This window comes from Myodes glareolus, chromosome 5 (genome assembly GCF_982192425.1).
Source record: "Myodes glareolus chromosome 5, mMyoGla1.1, whole genome shotgun sequence".
NCBI lineage: Eukaryota > Metazoa > Chordata > Mammalia > Rodentia > Cricetidae > Myodes > Myodes glareolus.
Genome location: NC_142030.1, coordinates 45,136,274 through 45,152,046, shown reverse-complemented (window position 1 = coordinate 45,152,046; position 15,773 = coordinate 45,136,274). Strand labels below are relative to the sequence as shown.

The 15,773-nt window shown below is 45.6% G+C and overlaps 1 long non-coding RNA gene across 1 annotated transcript; it reads right to left on the bottom strand.

The window, feature by feature from the left end:
• Nucleotides 1-966: 966 nt before the first annotated feature.
• LOC125391947 (uncharacterized) lies at nucleotides 967-2,031 on the bottom strand. Its single transcript, XR_007229329.3, has 2 exons — nucleotides 1,578-2,031; nucleotides 967-1,407 (listed from the first exon to the last, which is right to left on the bottom strand). It is a non-coding gene; the product is annotated as an uncharacterized LOC125391947 (long non-coding RNA).
• Between the last annotated feature and the right edge of the window lie 13,742 nt (nucleotides 2,032-15,773).

The following is a 15,773-nucleotide window of genomic DNA, read 5'->3' as shown; positions in this document are numbered from 1 at the left end:
GTTTAGCTTTTTAAGTCTTCTAAATCTTGGCATAATGGGTGTTCAACTTTTTTTTAAAAATATTTATTTATTTATTTGTTATGTATACAATCTTCTGTCTGTGTGTATGGCTGCAGGCCAGAAGAGGGCCCCAGACCCCATTACAGATGGTTGTGAGCCACCATGTGGTTGCTGGGAATTGAACTCAGGACCTTTGGAAGAGCAGGCAATGCTCTTAACCTCTGAGCCATCTCTCCAGCCCCTGGGTGTTCAACTTTTTGAAAGTACTAAAAAATTGAGTTCATGCGTTAAATTAATTGCGTGTTAATTCTGTCTTAATGATAATGTTTAAAAAAACATTGTTTCCTTAATTAAGGAAAAGAAGCAATTGTCAATCTTCCAAGTAGCTTAAAAATCTTAGTTCCCTTTCTTCCAAAAACATTCATACTAATGCAAAAAACATATCTGTTCTTCCAGAATAATCTGTATGAGGCAAAGATGACTAGAGCCATTGTCCAGACACACAAGACTGAAAAGCAACAGGAACAGGTGACGTGAGTTTAGCCTGCTCAGACTGATGGCAGAGAGGGGGTCTGGAAAACAATACGATTTTAAAATTCTGTGTTTGTTTAAAAATAAGACAATTACCAGGAAGCTGTGGTTTATGTCTGGAGAGATCATTTTACATGACTTGCTCTTGTAGGAAGTGAAATCTCAACTAAAACTTCTGGCAGATTCCCCATACCCTTTGGGGATTTAAAAATTTTATGCACATGCTTTATAGAAAAAGTGAAACTCCTCTATAGACAGGATCTGCTCCCATCCTTTGCAGAGGCAGATTGCATCCACATTGTCAAGCAGATGGTGGCTGAGGAGACTCACAAAAATCAAGCCATTTTAATTTTCTTTATTAAATCGAGGCAGGGAGATCATCTGGAGATGATTAAATTAGAGGCCTTAAATAACTCACTCCTTAGGAAACTTCCGGCCAAACCACAGAGCTATTTATTCAGTGACAATAGACACCACACTGTCACAGGAAATGGGAGAGTCTTCGGCAACAGAGAGGCAAGGATGCCCACATACAGTACCATCAGAGCCACGCTCTATAGACAGCCTCCAGCAAGACGCACATTGCCAAGAGGCTTAGGTGTGTACTCACAGGAGACAGATGTGCCTCAACTCAGCATCCTTAGCGCCTTCTTAGGTTACACCTAAGGAGAACGGTATTTGTGCTTTCCACACGCCTGCAGTTCTCCTTCAAGGCAGGGATGCCATGACCTTTTCTATAAGAGGCATTGGCCCTTTGTTACTGTTTCCCTGCTTGCTTCTGGGAAGTAGATACTGTTTTTCCATCAGGACAAAGAGTGAATCTTTTGTTGGGTCTGGCTCCACAGGTCCTTACATTCCTGAAAAGGGGAGTGTGAACTGAGGAAAGAAATAGACAAGAAACAGAAGATAGAGTTGGGAGGGCTTCCAGTGAATATTGTTTTTTTAAAAAAAAGCCTAGAGTTTATTACTCACAGTCCCCTAACATAGCCCAATCAAAAGGGGAGGGCATAGACTTCCCGACACAAAGAACAAGCAAGCTTAATTACCTCCTTATATCTCAAACCACCTGGTAACCATGCCCGAGTCAAACATCCTGTTATCTGGCTTTTGAGGGGAAAAACGCCCAGTAGCTGCACCTTTGGTCAAATGTCCTGTTGTTCACCCTTGAGGAGCAAGAATAAGTTTGAACTCTCTGACCTTTAGTTGAGATTAAATGGATCCAAAACTGTGGGCCCTCACAGGCTTTTGAACTGTTGAACAGGGTGTTGGCTTTATTTCTTCAAGACACGAATTACTTGTGCTCCATTCCAGGAGTATAAAGAAGCCTAACAGTGGTTCTTCCTTTCCATTTGCTGGACCGCGGCAGCCCTGACCTCACGTTAATCTGTTTATGGCCATGAATAAAACTGTAGGTGAAGCTGGGGCTGATGAATCTATCCCAGCTGGACTGACCTGTAGGTGATTAGTGGCTTCACAAAGCCATGATAGGGAAGAACCTGGCTCCAGTTGCCGGAGAGAACATTCTAGAAGTTTCCAACAGTGCCTGTCTTACAGTGTTGGGGGAGGGGTTTGATAAGAATTGAAGAGTTAAAAGAAAACCATGATAATAGTTATGCCATTGCGGAAGCAGAGACTTTAGTACCAGGCATTGTGTTTAAGTCCGGTCTCACAATACTAAATAGACCCGATTAGTTTAAAACAAAACGAAACAAAAACCTCAAACAACTCTGAAGCCCAGTGAAGGACATGGTTGTAGGACAAACACTTGAGGGGTGGAGGCAGGAGGATTTCAAGTTCCAGGCCAGCCTGAGGTACAGAGAATTAGATGCTGGTTTGAACTAAAGAGTTGGGAACTCGTTTTAATAACCAAAATGTTACGCCTTTCAGTCTTGAAAGAGAATTTATTACGTGGCTGCATTTAACTCTATGACTTTCCGTGTAATAGGACCTGCCGCATCCTTGGCTGAGAGGCAGAATCTATGCCCTTGAACCCAGCTGGACCCCAGCAGGAAGCAGGAGGGGTGTGAATGATGTGATTTTGCAGGTCATAAAGGCAAGATGGTTTTGATTTTATTTTGGTTTGATTTGATTGTTTGACTTGGTCTTCGATTCTTTCTCTCCAGGTCACTTGCCCATGGACCAGCTACCCACTTTCCAGTCAGAAGGAAGCCCACACTGACAGTGGTTGGGTTATTACTAACATCAACTGCCAGGAAGGAATGTGAACAGACTTCCTAATAACTGTAGGCTCCACACTACCCGATACTCAGCAAGGATATCCTCCAGGAGAGGGGCGAGAACAAGCTACCCTTACTTCACATAAAATCCCAACATTTGCGATACTTAAGTGCATTGGAATACATTGCTACACAGCCGTTGATAACAAACACAAGAATGATCTACACCTCTTCCTGGCAGAAAGTCAGAAGGCACAGGAAATTAAGGATATCATAGTATCCAAAGTCGCTCAATAGAAAATATACGATCTTCATGCTTTGGGGCATTTTTTTTTCTTCAAGACAGGGTTTCTCTTTGGCTTTGAAGCCTGTCCTGGAACTACCTCTTGTACACCAGGCTGGCCTCAAATTCACAGAGATCAGCCTGGCCCTGCCTCCCAAGTGCTGGGATTAAAGGCACATGCCATCACCACCCGGATGGTCTGGGGTATTTTCTAGAAATGATTTGGATGTGTCTTTGACTAGATACTCCCAGGAATGGATCTAGGTACATACTGTTTGTTTGGAGGCTTCACCCCAGCCCCTGACATCCATGTGTCCCTGGAAGTTTAGAATGTTGGGGTGAAACTTTCCATTCCAGGCCCCCCTCCTCTGAGAGTTGCCTCAGTTCAGACTCCACCTCCAGAAAAGCCTGCCAAAGGGTGACCTCTCCCCAGAGAGGGCCAAGACCACTTCCACAGGGTATTTAAACTGCCCCCAGAGAATGAACACATGGTCTTCTTGGTCTTCCTTCCCCCTCTCGGTGGTTTTCCCAGCCTTCCCGGGGAGGTCTGGAAAGTCAACCGGGAGCACTGGCATCCATTAATCCTGGGCTTTTTAAAATTCAGTTTGATTTGGACTGATTTGGATTATTGCATTGGCAGAGAAGCTTATTGGGACATAAAAACCTTTCCCATACCAAATTAATGGGATGGTTAGTCATCCATTATGACTAATGAACGAATGATTAGGCATTCAACAAATACATATCATTATTCTGAACATATTAATAAAGTACAGTAGAAAACTGTCTCTGGTCTAGTTTGTCTAAGGTCAAATCCTGACTCTAACATTTAATAGCTGTGTGTGCAATTTGGGGCAAATTACTTAATCTCTCTGCTCCAGATTCTTTTGTCTGTAAAGAGAGACAATATTCATGCCTGTATCACAGATTTTGTGAAGTATGAAGCACCTAGATGAGGGCCTGGCACACAATGTATTATTGTATTATCCTATCCTATCCTATTCTATTCTATGTTTTTCTATTATGTTTCATTCTATTCTAATTTAGATAGTGTGTGTGCACATGTGTGTGTTTGTGTGTGTGTGTGAGTGATGTATGCATGTGAGTGTGGGCACATGCATGCCATGGTGCATGTGTGGAGGTCAGAGGACAACCCTAAGGAGTTGGTCCTTTCCTTTCCACTTTTGCTTGGATGTTGGGAACTGGACTCAGGTCTGTTAGCCTTAGCAGCTAGAACTTTTTCCTTCTGGACTATTATCTCTTCAGCCTTTGTTCCAGTCATTTTCATCTGTACTACTTATTAATATTAGTAATAGTAGTTGTGTATGTTATTCTTTTTTAAAGATATAAGGGGGGAAGGCCAGTCCCACGAGGGGTGGCAGTGGATGACCCAAGGTCTCGGGGGGTTCCCTAGGCCTTGGTGAGTCCCCTGAGGCTTTTGTCAGATCATCTTGGTGGGTAAGAGACAGACAGATACATCATGTAGAGAGAGTTCGGATATAGAGTTTATTTAGTGGGTTATGGAAGAGAAAGGGGGGAAGGGGAGAAGGGGAGAAGGGAAAAGAAGAGAGAGAGGCAGAGAGAGAGATAAGAAGAGAGAAGGGGGAGGAGAGAGAGATATGGAGGGGAGAGAGAGCTAGAACAGAAGTTACCTCTTAGAGAGAAAGAGAGAGAGAGAGAGAGAGAGAGAGAGAGAGAGAGAGAGAGAGAGAGAAAGAGAGAGAGAGAGAGAAGACTGGACTCCTTTGGCAGAAGGAGTGGGGTTTGTTTCTTAAAGGGACAGGGTACCCAGGTGACAGACCAGGCCAGCAGATAATAACATTCCAATCTCTTTCTTATAATAAAAATGCGGGAAGTTAGGCACAACAGATTAAAGGAATTGGGATGGTAGATTCTGAAGACTGCTTCCTGATTATTTGTGGGCGTCATCTTGCGGCGGGGGGGGGGGACTTGAGAAAGCTGGGTGCTGGTCACATCCTGGGGTAACTGGTCTCTTTGCTCCTGTCTGGTGTTTGTGGTATAGAAATGACTGTTGTCTCTAACACCTGTCTAAGGTATTGGCAGAACAGAGGACAAAGTTAAGTTTAGGTAAAAAATTTTTAGGACCAGGGAACTGAGAGGGGTGTATCTGACCTGTTTAAGGTGGATCCTTTAATTTGGCTCCCTGGAACTCACCAGAATTTTTGGGTTTGTGAAAATACAAGTTTTAAACAACAGCATATTTATGTCAGAATGACTGTGACAGATGTTTTTGCAGAATGAAAAGTATCTTTAAGACTTTGGAAGGCAGCCTGAGAGAGAGATTTGATAACTTGCATTTGTCCTCACACCTTTATAACTTGCAGGTACACATCTTAATAACTTGTGTTTGTGTTTTACTGAAATTTGTTTGGTGACATTGTCCTTTTAAACTGACCAAACCTTTCAGCTGTCAAACTGCATCAGAGATCATTGAGAAGAATAAAATCTTACTTGAGTTATTGATTTAAAAACGACAGAGAACTTACTTGGTTGGCACCTAGAGCTACTCCTCAGGGTCCTCCATGGTCGCTGAGGGTCATATTTGCCTTTTGCTGTTTAGTGCAGGGCCTGCCAGGCTCCAGAAGATCCTGTGGGCTAAGAAATCTGTAGGAAGACAAGACTACCGTGACCTGAGTAGCTAGACTGTCGATTCTGGTGGTTCTGTCCACATCTGGAGATCTTCAGTTTAGATGAAAGGCAGTTTTTACCCAGTGGTCAGTGCTTGACAGTTGAAGTGAATTGCGGATGGACATTGTTCTGTGTTCATTTGTCTTCTGTCTTCTTTGGAAGAAATAGAGCGCTGCTGCTAGGAGCCAACCTGTCTCTTTTTGTTATGAAAAGTCTTTTACTAGTTAAATATTTAAATGCCATATTCCCCAGACCTCTGAGCAGTTGAGGGCTGTTTACCGGGTATAAATGAGTTATAACTCCAGTATAGAATCTGCCTGGAGAGCTGGGTTTACTGACTTTACTGGTTCTCAACTTAACAGGTAAGATTTACACTTGTAAAAGACAGAAAGAAGAAAACACTACTTGCAATAGAAGTTTAACAGTGGAACTGACAATAGTAAAAATCAGCTTAATATATTTTAAAGCAGGGTTGGATAAAATATACTGTGTTTTTGTTTAAAGAGACTTAAAAGTACATACCAATTTAAAACATGAAATTTATTGCTTTATTAGTCCAGAATGAGATATAATGGACAGACAATTATATCATTTAACAGTAAACATAGGTGCATTTAAGTTACATGTATGCACACTCACACACATAGACACACACATTGGAGTTAACTCAAGTCACATGTATGCACATACATATACACACACATACATTAAACAGGAGTTGGGTGAAGTGGGTGCTTTTGGTGGGCTCTACCAAAGGCATGCCACTGCATAAAACACACATGTAACAGAGTCAGAAGAGGAATTTAGAGACAAAAACATAAGCAAACCAGGGGACAAGGCAGGGTATACCTCAATAAAGATGGTAGGACTTGGTTACCTGACCTGGCCCTTAGTTAAGATGGTGGTGAGTCACCTGACCTCAGTCAACATGATGATGGCCATGTGTTGCATGGAGACGCCACATTTTTTGAACCGCAGGAGTTTTAAACATAATAACAAGAGAGACCTAGAGGCGTGATCCACCCTGTCACCACAAGCTGTGGCAGGGAGCAAAGGCTGGAATTGAAAACAGTTGCCTTGTGGATCTGATTAATCTTATCAGTTTCTGCAGGACCAGCGGTAGCAGTGGCAGGGATAGAATAGAAGGAGTGGGAGCGAGGGGAAAAGAACATTTTCAGATGGGTGGGGAAGGGGCTGCCCAGCGAAAGGAAATGTGGAGCTGGTGGGACACTGGCAGAGCATTTACAGGCAGGTGGCTGGTAGCTTGAGGAAAAGTGGAGATAGCAGGATACTGGCAGAGTTACTCTTCTGCGGTTAATCTTCTGCCTCCCTAATGGGTGCACTACCATAGGCTGATACCATAGTCCTTTGTGTACAGTTTCATTTTAGTATTATTTTTAAATTACATCAAAGTATTAATAATACAAGATATAAATGCTGCCTGGATTTAATGAATGTTAGCACTTTGCCATCTTTGCTTTGAATTTTATTTTAAGAAGAAAACTAAGGTTGGGGGCCTAGCTCCATGGTAGAAAATTTGCCTAGCATGCAGAGTCCCGAGTTTAGTTCCCAGAAATACACACTGTCATGGTTAAAATGCTGTAGTTCCCCGAGGTGTGGTAGTGGGCCACTGCAGGTGGTTTAGGGCAGCAGCAGCAGCGGGAGGCCACGGCGGCCACAAAGGGGAGCTGGTCCCACCACCTGAGGCCTCTGTTGGTCCCAGGTGGGTGGGAGGCAGTGAAAGATCCATCCCATAAGAAGCCGCAGTGGGTGAGAAACAGAGACAAATAGGCACACCATGCAGAGAAAGTGGCTATTTATTTAGTGGGTTATAGAGAGGAAAGGGGGAAAGAGGAGAAGTGGGGAGAGCAGAGAGAGAGGAAGAGAGAGAGAGAAGAGAGAGAGAGAGAGAGAGAGAGAGAGAGAGAGAGAGAAACAGAGAGAAGGGGGCGAGGAGAGGAGAGAAGCCACAGCAGCAGCCACCTCTTCCTAAGAGAGATGGGGCAGAGAAAGCACAGGCTGGAAGCAGAAGAAAGAGCTACTTGCCTTGGCAGATGCGGGAGAGAGTGGGCAGAGCTTATATCTTAAAGGGACAGGACAGACCATTACATTCCCATCTCTTTTTTATAATAAAAAAGCAGGAGGTCAGAATGGCCTCCAGCCTCTCAGGCTTTCAAGTAGCCTGGACCAGAGTCAGCTGGCTTCATTAACATCCTGCCTGTAGAGAAAAGATATTCTCCTACAGGCCTTGTGGTGTCTCTGCTGTCACGGCTTTTCACATTTTCAGCTATGGAATATAAACCCTCAAACTATCAGTCACCTGCATATAAACACTCCGCTAGTGTCCTGTCATTTCCACCTTTCCTCAAGCTATCAGCCACCTGCCTGTAAACGCTCTGCCAGTGTCCCACCAGCTCCACTTTTCCTTTCGCTGGGCAGCCCCTTCCCCACCCATCTGAAAATGTTCTTTGCCTCTCGCTCCCACTCCTTCTATTCTATCCCTGCCACCGCTACCGCTCCTAATCTTGCTTGTGCAGATCTGCAATCTCAGCATTAGGGAAGCTGAGGCAGGAGAATGGCAGATTCTGGGATATACTTAATTATACAGAGTGAAGTCTGTGTCACTAAATATAAAGTAACACACACACACACACACACACAGAGACTTAGCACAAGCATATCAGTTATCTCTGTACAAGCACGAGAACAATTCCTTGCACAATAAAATATCCCTCTCGCCTCCAGCATCCGCATTCCTCTTAGGGAGAGATTGTTGTTGACTTGAGAAGCACAACTGAACAAGTTTCTTCACCTTGAGGTGGAGGGTGTGACCTTGAGGTTGGAGTCAGTAGAGTCCCAGCCTTAAGAGGCAGCCTGGGGCCGCTTTAAGAGGGAAACAGTGGGAGGAAGGGAGGGGTGAGGCCAGAGACAGAAACACTTCTGGAAGGCTGACTTTACACAGTTGAAGGGTGTGTGGCAGAATGCGCGCAGGACAGCTAGTTCTAGAAAACCAGACAAGAGTGGGCCTCAAGAGCTTGTTTCTGGGAGAGCAAGCATTCCAGAGATGTTCACCTGGGACAGTGGTTCAGCCATGGGGGTGGGTCCATAATGCATGGTACGGGATATCCACCTTTGTATAGCCTTCCAGGCCGGAGGCCCCAAGGCTGCCCTTCACCTTTCTCAGGGTGTGCCAAAGCCTTGCTTTCCACAGCAGCTCCCAGCCACAGACTTGGTGCAGATGCTGTCGCCATGGGTCTGTTTCCAGGAGACTGGGACTCCTCTGACGTCACAGCACTTCAAACCCCAAAGTGGTCTTGCTACCTCTCCTTAGACCCTAGAGTGGCCTGCAGTGTGTACTAGACCTCCCCTTCCTCTGTACTTGGTTTCAGACTAGAAGGAAAAAGGTTGAAGCTATAGCATCCAGCCCTTGTATCAGGAAAGCCAAGTGGTCCTGGTGGCCTCCATAGGTTGCTATCCTACCAGACAAGAGGAGTTATCTAGCCAACCAGGCTGCCTTTCCTGAGAATCTTACTTGTGCAGATCTGCAATCTCAGCATTGGGGAAGCTGAGGCAGAAGAATGGCAGATTCTGTGATACACATAGTTATACAGAGTGAGGTCTGTGTCATTAAATATAAAGTAACACACACACACACACACACACACAGAGAGAGAGAGAGAGAGAGAGAGAGAGAGAGAGCCAGCACAAGCATATTAGTTATCTCTGTACTTCACACATGGAAATGAACTGTTTCCAGGAGACCATTAGTTACATTGGGTATAGTGGGGCAGTCCTGGGATACCAGCACTTAGGAGGCTGAGTTGAGGTAGAAGGATCAGGGCTGTAGAGTAAGTTCAAAGCCAGTCTGGGTAGCTTAGTAAGACACAGTCTTCAAATACAAACCTTTTTGAAAGGTCTGGGAATGCAGCTCAGTAGAAAAACATGTGCCTAGGGTATGCCATGCTGGGGTCAGTCCCTAGCAGGAGAGAAAAGGGTGAGGAGGGATTTGAACATGGAAACTGCTGAGACTCCTTCAACACCACTAACACTAATATGGCCTTTTGCCACATAACTGCCAGCTCAGCAGGCTTAGGGAGTGGAAAAGCACCTGTGAATTTCATCAGCCCATGGAAGAAACCGCCATGTTAAGTCTGGGACTTAGGAAGCCTCATTAGGGTTTTTATTAGTGAGTAGAAACAGTCCCTGAAAACTATCAAAGGCCATCAGACCTGGATCTGATGCCGTCAGAAATAAGCTTTGGCAAACACCAAGATCCTGGGAGACTTTAAAACGTGTCTTTTCTAAGGAATTTGTAACCGGTAGGATATATCCTACCCACATGCCAGCTAGCACAGGCTTTTGAAACACAAGCTGTTTTTCAGAAAATATAATTCTGGAATCCACAAGTGTTTGCGGAGACCCTTCCACATGCCCCACACTGGACCAAGATGTGCAGGAGTCACATAGACTCAGTCTCTGCCCTGAGTCCTGCTCTCCAGAGAAACGGACAAGTCAACCAATATCTGCAGCAGCTGATAACGTGGAGGGCGTCATGAAGCGGAAGGCAGGTCTGTGCTGGACAGACATTACACACTGCTAGCATTCAGGCTTTATTCTGGCCCGTCCCTGTCACGTGGCAGGATGCACTTGCCAGTACTCAGGCAAATACTTAGTCAGCCCAGGGTCCTACGTCCCTACGTCACTACATAATCTATGTACATGCACCGTGTGGCTGCGTAAGTCTCTGCACACATGTGCAAAAGGCCCCCTTTAAGAGACAAGCTCCGCCTGTTCCCTCTGTCTTTCCCACTGCCCCTCTGAAGAGGTAGGCAGGCCTTTGTCTCTCTCTCTCTCTCTCTCTCTCTCTCTCTCTGTCACTTTCTCTTCTGCTGCTCCTGTCCCCAGAGGCTGGTCTCCCTGTAGGGTAAAAGAACCAGCCAAAGAAACACACCCTGGTTCTGAAACCAGAGTCAGTGAAAGAAACACACCCTGGCTCTGAGACCTGAGCCAGTGAAAAACGCGTTAGCCCCAAACTCAGACCCAAAGAAATGCATCCTGACTCTGAAACCAGTGCCAAAGACCACACTTTGTCCCTAGAATCAGAGTCAGTAAAATAAATATGCCCAGGTCCCCAAATTGGAGCCATAAAGCTTAAAAACAGGCCAGTGAAAGAAACATAGTTTGGCTCTGAGATCAACCATCTCTGCCCCGGACCAAATAAACTAACTTCTCCTTAGGAAAACTCCGCCCCTAAGAAGTCCTATATAAGCATGGGGAGGAGGAGGAGGGGGGGGGGAGGGGGAGGAGGGGGGGGAGGAGGAGGAGGTGGTGGTAGTGGTGTGATGGTGGTACACACTTTAATTTCAGCACTCAGGAGGCAGAGACTCTTCCCCCATGCAACATGTAGCTAATCTTCACGTCTGATTTACTCACAGATAAATGCTCGTTTGTTTCCTGACTTTGCCTCCTCTGGAATTTTGTAAAAGGTGGGTCACGTGTGGACTTTGTGTCTGGCTTCTTCTTTTTTTCCTATTAGTATTTACAACATGTTAGGCTTTATCCTGGCATTTTCAAACAACTTTTATTTTATTGATTCCCCCTGGTACTTGCCCACCTATCCCATAGTCTCCTGTCATGTGCCAAGGGTCCTAGAGCCACCCGCCTCCTCTGTTTGCCCTGTGTTCTGTCTAGCTTCCTAGCCTGTGCCCACACTCATTCCCACGTGTAGACATATAAAAACATTATAAACTAGGATCTGCACTTGAGAGAGAACAAACAATTTCTGTTGAACCAAGCTTCATGTAGTATGTTCTGTTCTCCCCATTTCCTGTAAATTTCATTTATCTTTTTGGCTGAATCACACTCATGTGTACACACACACACACACACACACACACACACACACACACACACGTACGCATGCATGCACACACACACATCACAATTTCCTTAGTATAGAAGTCCACGTATCTCTATGGCAGGACATGGAGTCCTTAGGAAATGTTCATGAGTAGCATTTTTGGGTCATACAGTAGCTCTGATCTTAATTTTTTGAGACACTTCCAGGCTGCTTGCTGTTATTAGCTCCGCTCTGTTATACTCCCACCAGCAGGGAATAGGGGTTCCTTTTCCCGACAACCTCCCTGGCATTTATTGTTCCCCTTTTTCTTGATGATAAGCATTCTGACTGGGTTGAAGGTGGAATTTCAGAGTAGTTTTGTTTTGCAGTTAAGGTTGTAGAACACATTTTAAAAGTGCTTATAGGTCATTTGTGTTTTTTATTTTGATAGCTGTCTATTCATTTTATATCCACCAATAATGAATTAATTGAGAAGGAAATAACAAGGAAGAGTACCCCACCCATAATAGTTCCAAAAATAAGTAAAGAAAGCACCTGGAACTAAACTCAGTGAAGGAAGCAAAAGATCTCTACACTGAAAACTTTCACACAATGAAAAAGAATTTAAAGATGAAGTCAGATGATGGAAATACACCAGTCTCCTGGATTAAGAGAATTAACGTTGTAATATTGGCTATACTACCAAAAGTTGTTCACAGATTCCATACAATTCCTATCAAAATATCAAAGAGGTTCTTTATAGAACTAGAAAAATCAATCCAAAAATTCATATGGAAACACAAAGACCCTAGACAGCTAACGTCATCCTTAGGAGGAAGAGCATCACTGAAAGGATCGTACTATCTGGCCTCAAATCATACCACAGGGCTGCAGGGACAGTGGCAGCATAGTGCTGGTACGAGACCCAATGGGACAGCAGAGGGGATCTGAAAAGGAACCTATCTAACTTTTTGACATAGATGTCAAAAACACCCTGTAAAAAATCTATTTGGTAAACCGTACTGGTAAAACAGGTGTTATCCCACCTGTAGAAGAATGAAATTGGATTCGTTTCTCTCGCTTTGCTTTGAAGGTTCATTCACACTGCTGCATGTATCAATAGCTTGCTTCTTTGTGCTGGTGACAGTCATCCACTATATATAGTAAATATGGTCTTAATGCACCCCAACCCTTGCTAAGGAAAGAAGCTGGCTCAGGTCCAGTCTTGATAGTAAAGAGTGTCTAACTAAGTGGCTCATACCTGCATTCCAGCACTTGGGAGGTTGTGCTGTGGGATGTGCTTTCTGTATGCTGTGAATATGTGTTGCCCTCATTGGCTGGTAAATAAAACTGCTTTGACCTATGGCTAGGCAGGATAAGGCCAGGTGGGAAATCCAAGCAGAGATAGAGGAGAAGAAGGGCGGAGTCAGGGAGAGACCATCCTCTCCCTGGAACAGCATGCCAGCACACCAGTAATTCTACAGCCATGTGGAAATATAAGGATTAATAGAAATGGGTTAATTTAAATGTAAGAGCTAGTTAATAATAAGCCTGAGCCACTGGCCAATCATTTATAAGTAATATTAAGCCTCTGAGTGGATATTTGGGAACTGATGGGTGGGAGAGAAACCTCCATTGTCAAGGTTGAGAGTTGGAGGCCATCTGCAGCTATGTAATGAGTTGCAGGCTATGCTTGGCCTTCAGATTGAGACACTGCCTCAAAGCAATAAAGCAAAAAAGATCGCAGGTCTGCAGAGGTGATGCTAAGTCAGATCCCCAACACCCAAGTCCAAACTTGGTCATGGTAGCACTTGTATAGATGTGTGCATCTGTATCCTAGTGCTGGAGAGACAGAAACAGGAAGATCACTGGCCAGTCCAGCCAAGCCAGTGGGTTCCAGGTTCAGTGAAGGGCCACGTCTCAAGAAATAAGGCGCAGAGTAGTTGAGACACCTGTTGATAACCGCCCCCCCCCCCCCCACACCTTGATGTACAAGTGACTTAGCTTGGAAACATGATTTTTGGGAAATAACTTACTACTGATTATAGTTCTCAGGAAACTAAATTAGAAATTTATTGATAGCAAATTTCCATGAGCCAAGGAATGGAACAGTCAAGAAGTGCTTCTTCGGTGAGGTCACCTTTAACACTTTGAGGGACTCACATACGGACCAACCACTTTTCTCGTGGCACTTTGTGTCCAGTGTCACTCAGGGGCATTTTGTCCAATTGTAGTGACTGGTGGGAGGGCGGGGTCTGAGCCAGGACAGGGCCAGGCAGCACCTCGTCCATGCAAACAAGCCCTTATTTCTGCAAGGGCTTTCTGGAGCTGGGAGCGTGTTGTTTCTAACCCTGTGCATCTCTTGTTCTCAGGACCATGCCTCAGCCGTCTCCTAACTCAGCCTTCAATGCCTTCCCCAGTTTCAGCTCTCACACTCCTACCCTGGGCCTGGCCCTTTCCAGCAGTCTGAGAAACTGGCTTAGTTCCTCCCCTTTGCCTCCATCCCCTCCTATCCCCCAGCTCTCCTGCTCATCTTGGAGTCTCTTCTTCTTCCTGCTCTAGCTGGTGGTCAGTGGCGGTTGGTGGAGGGACCCAGGCAGAGGCTGGAGCATCCTTGAGCAGTTGGAGTGACCCCTCAGAGTCACCACAAGAGGAGCCAAGTTGGCACAGGCATGGGTTCCACAAATTGAGGATGGTGTGGGAAGTCCTTCTGTATATGTGTTGTTTTTATTGGTTAACGAATAAAGAAGCTGCTTTCGGCTAACGGCTTAACAGAATACAGCCAGGCTGAAAACGATACAGAGAGTAGGCAGTGTCAAAGAGAAGCCATGGAGCCACCAGAGGGGAAAGACGCAAGATGACGGCTGGAACCTTGCCAGTAGGCCACAAGCCTCATGGTAAAATAAAAAATAATAGCAATGGATTAACTAAATATATAAGAGCTAGCTAGCTATACAGTTAAGTAATTGCCCAAGCAGTGATTTAAATAATATAGTTTTTGTGTGGTTATTTAGAGTCTGGGCAGCCGGGAATGAACAAGTGGCCTCTCTCCTACAACATGAGGAGGCAAGCCCTCTGAGCCCAATCAGAGTGTCACAGGGCCACCCATCCAAGCCAGCGTGCCAGTCATCCCAGGCCTGCCTGTACACGCTCAAGGGCAAGGTGTGCAATGATACATTGTGACCATAGTTCACCAGCCAGTATCCCTCCCGTTCACTCCTAGCCTGGCCTTTCTGCTGCATCCCCTCCATCCCACAGGGCTTTGACCCTGACCCCCCACCCCCACTCAGAGCCATGCCAACGCACATCCTAGCTTCCCCTCTGGTCTGCCCCTCCCCCAGACTGGGTAGCACCTTCGAGGTCACAGGTCTCTCAGTCCTTTCAGAGAACTGTGTGTCTGTTGCCTGACATTCTGCTTAGGGAGCCTCTGTTGGACAGAGTCGAATCTGGCTTATTTCTCCATCCTGCCTTTCAGGCTCCATAGGACCATAGATGGATAACCCTAGAGAGAAGGTGGATGAGGCATCTAAAGCGAGACCCCTTTATGGAATTTCCTTTCTGTTTTTCCCAGTACGTGGGTCCTCTGTTTCCACTCGGTGCAGAGAATGCTGTGGTACCCAGGAAGTGACAAATCCCACCCTGGCCTGCCCTTCTGCCATCAAGAGCAGCACCTCCACATGGGTCCTCTTAATGACCTCCCTGATGACACTGGGGACTGATCTGCCACTTCTGGAAAGCCATTAAAGGAAAACAAGATGAGAAATCAGAAACAAAATTAATTCCGCCCAGTCTGAGGGAGCTGCAGCAACGGCAGCGCCATCCCCCTCCCCACGCTGCGTGCAGGAAAATGGCTGTGCTTTATTTATATCTTAAAGGGAGTAACTTGGAAGATGGGGCCATTGGCCTTCCATAACAACTGCTCTCCAAGAGCGGACGGTAGTCCTGTGCCACCATCTCAGCAGTGAGCAATTTGGAGAGGCCCCAGTTGTTCATTTCCCAAGTGTACCACGGCAGGGCCTCAGGTCTGATCTCTGGGTCCCACCGAACTGCCTGACTTTGCCCTTCCTCAGTGCCACAGCAACATGCCGGTCTACAGGTCACTTGTGGGGTTGAGGGTCATGAAGACGCCCGAGAAAATGAGGGTTGCCCTGCCTGGGAGCGGGGAACTTGCAAACAGAAGCCAAGTCCAGACAGAACTGGAAACCTACTCTGATTGACACAGTGTTGTCACGGTTTCTTGGCAGGCACAGCCCAAACTTGACAAACTGCACTCGGAACGTCTGCAGTTGATCGC